Below are 12,133 nucleotides of genomic sequence, written 5' to 3' on the forward strand. Positions count from 1 at the left end.
TCAGTCAGCTTTTCCTTTTATATATTTAGATTATATTTAGAAGATAGTAACCAATGCCACTTAGACAAAATATTATGCAAATCAATAATAAAATACAAGGAGTCGTCGAAGTAACAAAATAGGAATTTAAAGACATATAGAATTAAACAGTCGCCTCTTTACGATCACGTATTTTAAAATGCGATTCTAGAATGTCCATAAATACTAAAGCCTTGGATAGATAAAACGCGTGATGGTAGCGACGCTCTACGATTTTGAACAAACAGAGCATGTAATGTAAGAAACTGTTTGAAGGCTGTGGACGCCTCCACCCTGTCGCGACCCACACGACAAGCGACAACGATAGGTGGGACGGAAACGGAAGCGGGTGCGTGGCGATAATACAGCACGCATTCATCACACTATCACTCTAATATTATAAAGGAGAAAGTTTGTATGTGTGTGTGTGTGTGTGTGTGTGTGTGTGTGTGTGTGTGTGTGTGTGTGTATGTTTGTTACTCCTTCACGCAAAAACTACTGGACGGATTGGGCTGAAATTTAGAATGGAGATAGATTATACCCTGGATTAGCACATAGGCTACTTTTTATCCCGGAAAATCAAAGAGTTCCCACGGGAATTTTAAAAACCTACATCCACGCGAACGAAGTCGCGGGTTTCAGCTAGTTTATAATAATATGGTGCCGTCCCGGACGACATCAGCAGTGGACAACAGGGCGGCATAATATAAATGAGTACGTACTGTATGATCACCCCGCTCCCGCGCCACCTCCCGCTGCCTCCCGTGTATAATGCTATTTTTACATGCGTTCAGTTTGTCATTCTGTCGCGCTGCTGCCATCCCGCTTCTGGTTTGTCCTGGCCTTAATAGTTGAATCGCGTGACACGTTCAGTGCCTACAGCGCTGCGCTCTTTAGCTCCTGATAAGAACGCATGCGAGCTGTTAGCGTTGTGAAGTGCTGCTTTATGTTTTTAATCAACATTAAGAGGCGTAATACTACGGAACCCCTTTAAGTCGGACTCCGGAAATTTACTATTTCTAGACGTCGGCAAATACGGGTAGGTATTCTACAAGAAATAATGACGCGATAATTATTCGCGTGAAATATTCATGGAAATTAAAAGAGAACTTATTACAAAGGACTATAATAGTTTTACTTGAATATTAATAAAAAATCAAAAAGACTTGAAGACTTCTTTCACACAAAAGAAAACTGTACCGACAATATTTTTTTACACTGCACTTTAATCTTCAATAACGAAGACGTTATTTAAGTATTTTACGTCATCTTTTCGCTAAATTCGCTTTACTTTAAACATGAAAGTGTAAAACAGTAATAGGTATGTAGGATGTAAAAACAATATGATCTGCCTATCTAATATTTAGTAGGTGAACATTAATTCCCCTCTTTTGCAAAATTTACACATTTTTTACATTTTTTATGAGACTTTTACGTTTAGCAGTGCCGTGCGAGTGATTTATTAATAATTATATAAAATATACATAATACAGTATAATATTCTTAGATATAAAATTAATAATAATGCTAGGGTTTTTTTAGATTGGAATAAAATATTATAAAACCAATCAAATAGTTACAAGTTATCTACTTGATTAACTCTGTCTGCACCGCACATCACACGCACGAATCACGACCGTTTCAACATAGAGACCACAGTGTTTTAGTCTATCGGTTTTACGGTTCAATGTTTGCAATTGAAAGTGCTGGTTTGAGCCGTGTAATCTGCGTCACGATCTCGATCCCACATCCAATCTCACATGCAAGAGACGCAACACTAACGTATTACAGCTTAACCCGCAAATCACATGCATGAATCAACCTGTGAACTTCACGATCGAGGCGGTTATTTTGTTTATTCATACGAAAACCACTACTCTACGTAAGGATCATAGAAATTGAGGTCCAAAATTTATCTCTGTTTGGTTTTACAAATTGAATTTATTAACTCATTTTTGGAAAAAACGGGCGGTATCAATTTTTACCGTCCCTTTAGCAAATACAAGACCTAAAGAGGTTTTAACCGTTTTAGAATAATACTGGCACATTTCTGAAGTTTTATAGTTATAAATGTATGAGTTTCTTTGTTCCAGCATAAATTCTAAATGCCTGAACAGATTTACGTGTAATTCGTATATAATCCATTCACCATGTCGAGTAGCATGGGCTTTTTTTTTTCGAAAATGTCAAAAATAAACAATCTGACAGAGCAACAAATTCAAATTCAAAATATTTTTATTCAATTAAACTTTTACAAGTGCTTTTGAATCTTTAAAATAATCTACCACTGGTTCGGAATGTCGTTCATACCGAGAAGAACCAGCAAGAAACTCGGCGGTTGCTCTTTTCAAGTATTCAAAATTCAACGTGTTTTTATTACTGCCTGTTTAGCTTCAATTCAACATGGACAGAGTGGATCTCACATCGCCTTCGATAAACAAAATTGTTGACCTAAGCATATCGTAGATACCCGGGTAACAATAACGTATCACAGCCATTTGATCTACGTGAGCATGCCCAAGCCAGGCATCAATCAATCAGCAAAAGTAACGGCCAGAAGGGTTGCATAGATTTATCGATACCTATCACCGACGATGGATATGTTTGTTTGGTTTTACTATCAAAACCTCAAGGCAAATATTTTTTGTTATCAATTATTGATTAATTCTATAGTCTAAATTTTATTTAGAGTTACACCATGGCTAGCGTGAAAAAGTTTGGTACTTAGGCGCTAATTTAGCTTTTAATTATATTTCCGAACTAGCGACCCGCCCCGGCTTCGCACGGGTGGACACTACCACGAAAAATCCTATCTATTTTCCGGGATAAAATATAGCCTATACGGATTCGGAAGAATCCCTCTAAGTAATGGTAAAAGCAATTTTGAAATCGGTCCAGTAGTTTTTGAGCCTATTCAATACAAACATACAAGAATACAAAGGTTTCCTCTTTATAATATTAGTATAGATATACCTATAGGTACCTATTAATGAAACTTTATAACGATTTCAAAATACGTATTCGACGAAGTTACATTCGGTGTAGTACTTGATTTCTAAATATTACTAGATGATTCCTGTGACTTCATCTGCGTGGATTTAGGATTTATAAATCCAAAGATAACTCTTTCATTTTCCAGGACAAAAGTAATCTGTATCATGCAATAAATACATGCAAACCAAATCGCGAATATCATTTACTAATAACATAAGTCTTAAGTTCTGTAACTTTATTCTTCCAATTTATTTTACCATCCGTTAGGTCTGAAAGCAATCAAAATTGTTAGAAACCCCGAATCCTCAACCAAATCGTTATCCAGCATCCAATCTCAGAAGGCAGTGACGTAATGCTTACGTATTACACACCCCTCGCATATCGCATGCATCAATCAAGCAGAAGTGGTGGTTTGATTCAAAGGAGCCTTTGTGAATATAAGTCACATCAATCTGCTACTACGCGACACGGCACAGAATAATTTGGATTTACCATTACTTATAAGTAGACCGTATTATAATTTCACTGCATAGTATGAAACAAAGTCGCTTCACGCTGTATGTCCCTATGTATGCTTAGATCTTTAAAACTACGCAACGGATTTTGATGCGGTTTTTTTAAATAGATAGAGTGATTAAAGAGGAAGAATTTTATGTATAGTACGGTATAGTACATGCATAATACGGTAGAGAAACTTTGATAACTTTAGAAGTTTCTAATGTGATGTTGTAAATAAACACATCATTTTGCGCTTGCTGATTCTAAGGAGCGATTCGAACGAGGCCGAGAGGGAGCCGCTAGATTTAGGCACCGTGAATATCCTCTTAAAAGACCTATGTCCAGTAGTGCACGTCTATTGGTTGACAGTAATGATGATGATGACTCGCTCGCATATTATTGTAAATTGAATACTTGAAAAGAGCAACCGCCGAGTTTCTTGCTGGTTCTTCTCGGTAGGAACGGCATTCCGAACCAGTGGTAGATTATTTTGACGATTCAAAAGCACTTGTAAAAGTTTTATTGAATAAAAATATTTTGAATTTGAAATTTGAATTTGATGAAGATCCATAATATTTTTGTGCGTGCTTTGGGCCTAGCTTTTCTTCATTAAAACAAAACGCTATGGCGTAACATCCACATATAGGCACAGCGATACGCTGCCCATTTATAATGTATGCAATATCTCTCGCAGTGCAATTATCGTGGTTGCGGTCATGTGAACTCATATGGAATAGTCAGGGGTAGTGTTTTCGAAACGAAATTGCGAATCCATATATAATAAGTAGATAGGTAGGTTACGCACAGCTTCTAAAGCTTTATTCATTTTAATAGCAAACCAGTTTTAAATTCAGTAACCGTGTTATAATTGTTTTATTGAGTAATTTATTCTGCATTAATACCTACTATTTGGAACAAGTTTCTACCCAATACTTTGGCTGGGTAATATATAAATTCTATTGATCTCAGCCTAAGTGGATCGAATATTTTTTTTTACCCGACTGCGGCAAAACCAAAAGGAAGGGTTATGATTTTAGCAGTCTATGTATGTATGTATGTGGGTATGTATGTTTGTATCCAGATTCTGTGTGTTCCACCGTAGCGCCTAAACTACTAGGCCGATTTTGATGAATGAGGTGTCAATCGATTCGTCGTAAAAGTCCAAGTGACATAAGCTGCATACGAAAAAAAATTGACCTAACGGATGTTACATGAAAAAAACTGGGGGTCTGCAAAAATTTTTTTTTGCTATTGTATCGAGTGGGATGTCAAATGAAAGAGGAAAAACTTCTGAGTTTATAAATGTAGATGTACTAATATTAAAATATACCAAGCGACAGAAAAACATTTTTACTATAAAATTTCAGCGTTTATTAAGACGATTGCAGTTGGGTTTTAGTTTTCAAATTTTTTATTGGAATTTGGAATTTTATTCCAGCTGGTCCAGATTGTTTGGTTGTAGGGGGACATAATATTATTATCCCCTTTATAAAAAATTTAGAGGGCTTGGCGAGGACTAAATCGTTTACTAAAAATGCTGTACTGATACCTACTAAGCTTACTCTGTGGTACTAGTGAAAATTATTTCACCGAATCCGGTCACTATAAAACTCGTGAAGCGAAAATTCTATTTGCCTTTATTTCACTTTTATTGCTCCCATCTCCCCTCCCACTCTTACACCCACTTTGTCCAATGAAATGTACCATTCCTTTCGTCTATTGTCACTGTAAACACATTTCAATACTAATTCTCTTGAACCCATCGTTGTAATTTCACTTCCAAACTTCTGCTTTTTATTATTATCAAAGAAAACGCGAGGAATCCCTTAGCACTCGGGTTTGATCTTATTCCAATTTTCTTTTCTGGATTTTTTTACCTTTTTTCCTCAAATCTATAATTAGTCGTTTTATTTTAATACAAAACCCAAGTGCCTCTTAGTTATCTATCTGTCTATTTATATTTATTGAGAAAAGATAAGTAATGACATACACCGAAACATTTAAAGTAATCACGGTGAATCCTAAGGCCTTGCCTATTAAACTAAGTCACCCGTAAAAATGGCAAAAAGCATAACAAGCCCTTCTAATAAGAAAAGAAAACTCATTTTCTCAAAACAAGTTTAAGGACCATTCTTAAAGAAACAATATCAAAGTAATATTCATCACTTTTATATCCCGCTGAAATCTGAAAAGGGATTTTCATAAAGCACAATATCTCGCGGTTTTCCTTATAAATGGGCTTCAATAAAAAACAAATGAAATAAATGTCAGAGCCCTGGCAGATGGTAGGGCAGCAATTGTATATCTTGTCATAATTTTAATTTTACTCAAAGAAAATCAGCTTAGCTTCCCCCAAACAATTCGCGGTAAAATTATTTGAGTTTTAATGACTTAAATAAAAATCGTCGAGCTATGGGTAAAGAATTTCGTTTGGATTGTGGGATTAAATTGTAAAACTTACTTCTGAACGGGCATCTTCTTCTCTCTGGGCTGGTTTCCGCACTTAAACGTTTCCGTCTGTTGTGCGTATTAATAGGAATTTCTTTAAATTAGTTAGCTACATGTATAGTTAGAGATTTTAATAAAAATCTTATCTTCGTTATTTAAAAATCAATTGTATTCGAATATTTTTGCAAATTGATGTTCGTAGAAATTTCAACTTAAGTATTTTTGGCCTACTATATTTGACCCTTAATCTGCTATTACGAGTACATATCGATTCCACCAAAAGAAACCTTGCTCAAGACGGGGCAAAGTGGGCAGCAAAATATAGGAAAGCGGACCATCCTACGAGTAGGTGGGTAAACGCTAATTATAATAAGAAGATAGGTTCTAGAACAAATATCTTTCATGAAATATAATAATGTAAAATTCTATTTCCTTATTCCTAAGTCACTACATTTACCAACGAAAGTTAAAATTAATAATGGTGTCTAGAACAGATTACAATAATTAGGCGTGCAACTTTGCCTTGATCCTGTACTGTACAGTGCAAAACTATAAACTTGCCAAAATGATCCGTGTCTACTTAAGTAACTTTAAAATCTGCGTTCTAAAAATGTATTTATTGAAGATGAAAATTATTGCTGAGCCCAACTTATATTTAGAAATTTAAGTTAATTAATATAATACCAAAATGCAAAATTAATAGGTACAAAAATGCAATTTATTATGGTACGATAAAACTTTTCACAAAGCGATTTCGTCCGTTCAGACCGAAAAAAAAACACTAATATTATAAACACGAAATTTTGTATGTATGTGTGTGACACTACTGTGTATGTTTGTTACTCCTTCACGCAAAAACTACTACACGGATTTGGCTGGAATGAAGATAGATAATATCCTGATAAGCAGTGGCGGTCTTAGGGGGTGGCGAACGGGGCAATCGCCCGGGGCCTCGCTCTTGCAGGGGCCTCGCGCAACAACCCAAGCAAATTATAAAAAATATACATTTTTTAAACATATTTTTTAATTAAAACTTTTGATTCTGATCTTTAATTACTTATTAAGGTTATTAAATAACGGCAAATTAAAATAAAGTTAGTTAACTAATTCATCGCTCGAGCAATCCCCGTATTTTATTTCGTTTGTCAGTTCTTGTCACCTTAGAATTATTTTGCTTGTAGTATGACTTATGAGTTACAAAATTGTTACTGGTAAGGTTTTGGGGGTTCAAACTCCCAGACAAAGAAAGCTTGAAATAGACTTATTCTCGAATTCCTTCAGGCTTAAAATGTTGAATTCATAAAATGTTGAATTTGCAAAATGTTGAATTTCGGAGTTGCTAAATGTTAAATCCCAAAATGTTGGATTCGCAAAATGTTGAATTTGAATTCCCAAAATTAAAAGTTGAATCTTAAAAGTAAGCTTTTAATTCGCATATGCTTATACGTAATTCACAAAAAAAAAACCGGCCAATTGTGAGTCGGACTCGCGCACCGAGGCGAGGGTTCCATACTCGGGTATTTTTTCTGACATTTTGCACGATAAATCAAATATTTCAACATTCACACAACAAATTCAACATTATAAGAATTCAACATTTTAGGAATTCAACATTTTGGACCTGAAGGCTCGAATTTACCATTCTCTTATTTAAATATATCGAAAATTTTGCGCTCGCTTCGCTCGCGCTTTTATATTGCATTAATTGATGCCCGAAACTTCGTTCCCATCGATTCGAATTTTAAAAAACGTCGTGGAAACTCGGGATAAAATATCTGTGCGCAAGCTATCTCTGAATTATACCAAATTTTAGCTAAGAAGATGGGCCCTGAAAAGGACTTTGGCTAATATTAATATGGTTTTTTTGTAAATAATATATCAAAAATTTCGCGCTCGCTTCGCTGGCGCTTTTATTGTATATTATTTGATACCCGGAACTTAATCCACATGGTAAGTTTTTGAAAACCCCCCTAGGAACTCTTTGTCTTTCCGGGATAAAAAACATGAGAAAAGTAGAGTGAGGTGCTTTGAAACATAAAATTTTGTTATAGCTGAGCTCGTTTATATTTCTCTTTTTTATCTGTATTAAACAAAAAAGTTGCGCTCGCTACATATCTTTCAATTTTATTGAATACTAGTTGACCGGCCCCAGCTTCGCACAGGGAGCCTATCTATTCCATAGGCAAAATATGGGTGGTATTATGGAACAGGTAGACTCTCCGTGCGAAGCCGGGGCGGGTCAACTAGTTATGACTAAGAGTCTACTTTCTACTAAGCTATTATACTGATCGCGATCGTTATGCTGTTACCCGTTGAGGAGTTCCAGCCTCTATTTCCGAAACTGTTCATCAGATCTTCACCAACCTTACATGGTACCAACCTGACAGTACTATACCTTTGTAAAAAAAAGAATTGTGAAAATCGGTTTAAATTTGACGGAGTTATTGAGTAAAATCGGTAAAAAGTTTGATCCTGTATCTCGAAGAATCCTTAATTTTTTTGGAATGAAAACTACCCTATATATTAACCCGAAGCACTTTCAGTGCACCTTTCATTTAAATCCGTTCAGTAGTTTTCGCATGATACAGACAGATAGACTGACAGATAGACAGACAGACAAAAATTCTAAAATTCTAATAATACTTTCTGAGATTAAAATTAGGGCTGGCTATCCTTAACACAGATATAAAAATCTAGCTAGAATAGCCAGTCCTTGATCTTGCAACACTCAAAATTGTCTTAATAACTAAGTTATCTTACTAATTGTATATGCTTACAGTTCACTTTGTTGTAGGTACTTAGGATTGTAGGTATTTAATAAGATGTAAATTTAATCATACTTAGTTATTAATCTTTTGTGGAAATAAATTATTTGTATTTGTATTTGTAAAATTTTCAAAATATATCAAATGTACAGAAATCGTCCAGTTACAGTTTTATTCGAAGTATCCAAGATTACGTTCTAGTATTGAGTGAGCTGGAAATGTGTAAATTAAAGTATTTGAAGTATTGAGTAAGGTAAAAGTAAAAAAAAAACTGTGTGATACTTAAAAATTATTTCTGACTGTTTGTGCGAAACAAAACAAGATTCACGAAATGAGTTCGCGTGATCGTGATGCCGGCAGAAAAATTGAGTCAGGTAGTTCAAAAAGGAAACGAGGTATCAAAAGAAAGCAGGTAAATCTACGTGGATCTTTCGTCTTATCATTCGTTAGATTATTGCGCTTTAATTAAAGATTTTAGTCTTAGGAAAAGCCACTTATATCAATTTTAAAATTTATCATCTCTGTATTTGTTAATTTTGTAAATCTTTTAATGTAAAATATTATTTTAAAACTCTATTTATTTGTATAACTTTAGCATTTCTCCTCAAACATGAAAAATACCTAAACAAACAAACAGACCTACTTTCGCATCACATACTTTTCACGAAGAACAAACTAGGGCCTCGCAAGACCTGCCGCCCGGAGCCTCGCAATGGCTAAGACCGCCTCTGCTGATAAGCACATTGCACACAGGTGGTGCTATGTGCTAAGATTTTATCACGGAAAATCAAAGAGTTCCCACGGGATTTCGAGAAACCTAAATCCACGCGTGCGAAGTCGCGGACATCAGCAAGTATATTATATTTAACTGGCTTCGCTCGAGTGGAAAATTTTGAAAATTTATGAACCTAAATACTAATTTTCATTGATATACTTAACTTGGAAAATGACAGTTTTTCATGCCAATTTTCATCCCCTATCTCTCTTAGGGGGGGGGGAATTTTTAAAAGAAGAAGAGCTTTTGTTAGAGACCAGTTACTTATACTATCAAATATTTCTAAGTCGGTCAGGCAAGTCTTATTCTGTGTAAAGAAGATTTAAATCACGTACAGAAGATCTTCATTATCATATTGTAATAATTATAGTGTAGTAAATAAACGCGTTAATTTACTTCCTAACTTTGTTAAAAGATATCTCTTTGATACAATATTTAACAGTATTACGATGCAACGCTTCGTCTCGCAAATTCATTAGGAGTCTGTTTTATGTTGTCCCTATCAAATTTACCGACTTTTATAGTTAGGTATAACGAAGGCCGGAAGGCTAATTAATTACATTCGTCATAATAAGGTTTTAGCTTAGCGATTTAATTATTTAACTCAATATTTGAAACTAAGACATTTGTCACACTAATATTATAAAGGCGAAAGTTTGTATGTGTGTGTTTGTGTGTATGTTTGTTACTCCTTCACGCAAGAACTACTGAACGGATTGGGCTGAAATTCAGAATGAAGATAGATAATATCCTGGATTAGCACATAGGCTACTTTTTATCTCGAAAAATCAAAGAGTTCCCACGGGATTTCGAAAAAACCCCACGCGGACGAAGTCGCGGACGTCAGCTAGTATTAAATAAAATTCTACATCTAGGTTAAAATCATCATCATTGTCAACCGGTAGAGGTCCATTCTTGCACAAAGATCTCTTGTAGGCACTTCCACAAACCATGGATCACGCCATTTGGGATTCCCAACCTCACTTCATGAAGCCCTCGGCAACCTGGTCAACTCGGCTTCGGGGAGGGGTAATGCACGCACAACAGACGGAAACGTTTAAGTGTGAAAACCAGCCCAGAGAGAGAAGAAGAAGAAAACACGGGTATTGCGCCGCTTGAACCCAGCGCTTCCCCGCGAGGATTCGTTTGATGTCGTGAGTCCACCTAGTGGGAGGTCTGCCGACGCTGACTTTCCGTTGTAAGATCGCCATTCCAACACTTTGGGACCCCAAAGTCTAGCGGTTTTTAACCCCCGACCCAAAAAGAGGGGTGTTATAAGTTTGACGTGTGTATCTATGTGTCTGTGTATCTGTGTATCTGTGTATCTGTCTGTGGCATCGTAGCGCCTAAACGAATAAACCGATTTTAATTTACTTTTTTTTGTTTGAAAGGTGGCTTGAACGAGAGTGTTCTTAGCTATAATCCAAAAAAATTGGTTCAGCCGTTTAAAAGTTATCAGCTATTTTCTAGTTTTCTTGTAGAAAAGAAGGTTAGATAACCCTTAGGTTCATAACATTCAAGTGTCAATTGACAAAAGTCAAGCTGTCAAGATGGACGTTGCCTTGATATACATAATTATTTATTTTAAAATGATTTGTCGGGGGTGTTGAAATTTTTTAATTTACACTTGTTCTATGTGCGCTACCCATTGGCACTTCAGTTTCGCAACCTGTTGAGCTATGTCTCTTACTCTGTTTCTCCTACGGATCTCCTCATTCATGATTTGATCACATAGAGAAACTCCAAACATAGACCACTCCATCGCCCGCTGAGTAACTCTGAGCTTCCTTATGAGCCCCATATCGACCATATTATTATCTCGGATCGGATAAAATTTATAGGATTTTTTAAACTGAAATGGTCATCAGTTGATTTGAATTGCGTACGATGATTTTGGAGTCAGTTAGTCAATATTACATAGAGCTGAAAACCCCATGAACTCGAGGTTATTGTAAAATTAAGTCAATTACATGAACAAACATACGTTTTGGGAACACTGCGGCAGAATGTATACAGACCGCAGCTCCGACTATTTCCACGACACCCGGTGAATATCACAATGAAATTAATCCTGTTTCATTCATAATAACTGAAGAGGTTCTGTGTATAGCGTTGCGTGTGGGCTACTTTTCTTGTTTCTTCTAAGCATGAGCTATGACGCTTAGGAGAGGACCCTTTCCACCTGAGCAGGGCTGAGCTCTTTGGTGGTGCGAAGGCTCATGGCATCATCCCTATGCATCCTTTAAAATCTATTGTTGAAAGGCAACCTTTATGGTATCTTTAGTAGCAGTTTTCATGCCCAAATTAGAAAAAAGTTTGAGAGTTAGCTTGTTTAAGCATAAATAAAGAAACACTTTTTAGTTCTTGCACCATCCCGTGCTCTGGTCAATTAAATCCTTTCACCAAAGGTTGCCTGTAAGAGATTGCTTTAGCAATAAGGCCGGCCTTGCACCCCTTTGTTTCTGTAACTTGTGTCGTTTTCCTGCATATAATAATTATGTGAATGCAATTAAAATTTCGTAATCAAAAACAAATTGGAATAATCTCTATAACAAGTCATGATTGAAGTATAATCATGAATAGCCATCAATTTATTAGCTACTCATACCTATATTTGATGGTCAAAATTAGAAAG

The 12,133-nt window shown here is 35.8% G+C and overlaps 1 long non-coding RNA gene across 1 annotated transcript; it reads right to left on the bottom strand.

Moving 5' to 3' along the window:
* Positions 1-8,797: 8,797 nt before the first annotated feature.
* On the bottom strand, positions 8,798-11,928 carry LOC123866601. The gene is made up of 3 exons (XR_006796230.1): positions 11,851-11,928; positions 9,895-9,897; positions 8,798-8,810 (listed from the first exon to the last, which is right to left on the bottom strand). It is a non-coding gene; the product is annotated as an uncharacterized LOC123866601 (long non-coding RNA).
* Between the last annotated feature and the right edge of the window lie 205 nt (positions 11,929-12,133).

Source organism: Maniola jurtina, chromosome 7, assembly GCF_905333055.1.
Source record: "Maniola jurtina chromosome 7, ilManJurt1.1, whole genome shotgun sequence".
In the NCBI taxonomy this organism is placed as follows: Eukaryota; Metazoa; Arthropoda; class Insecta; order Lepidoptera; family Nymphalidae; genus Maniola; species Maniola jurtina.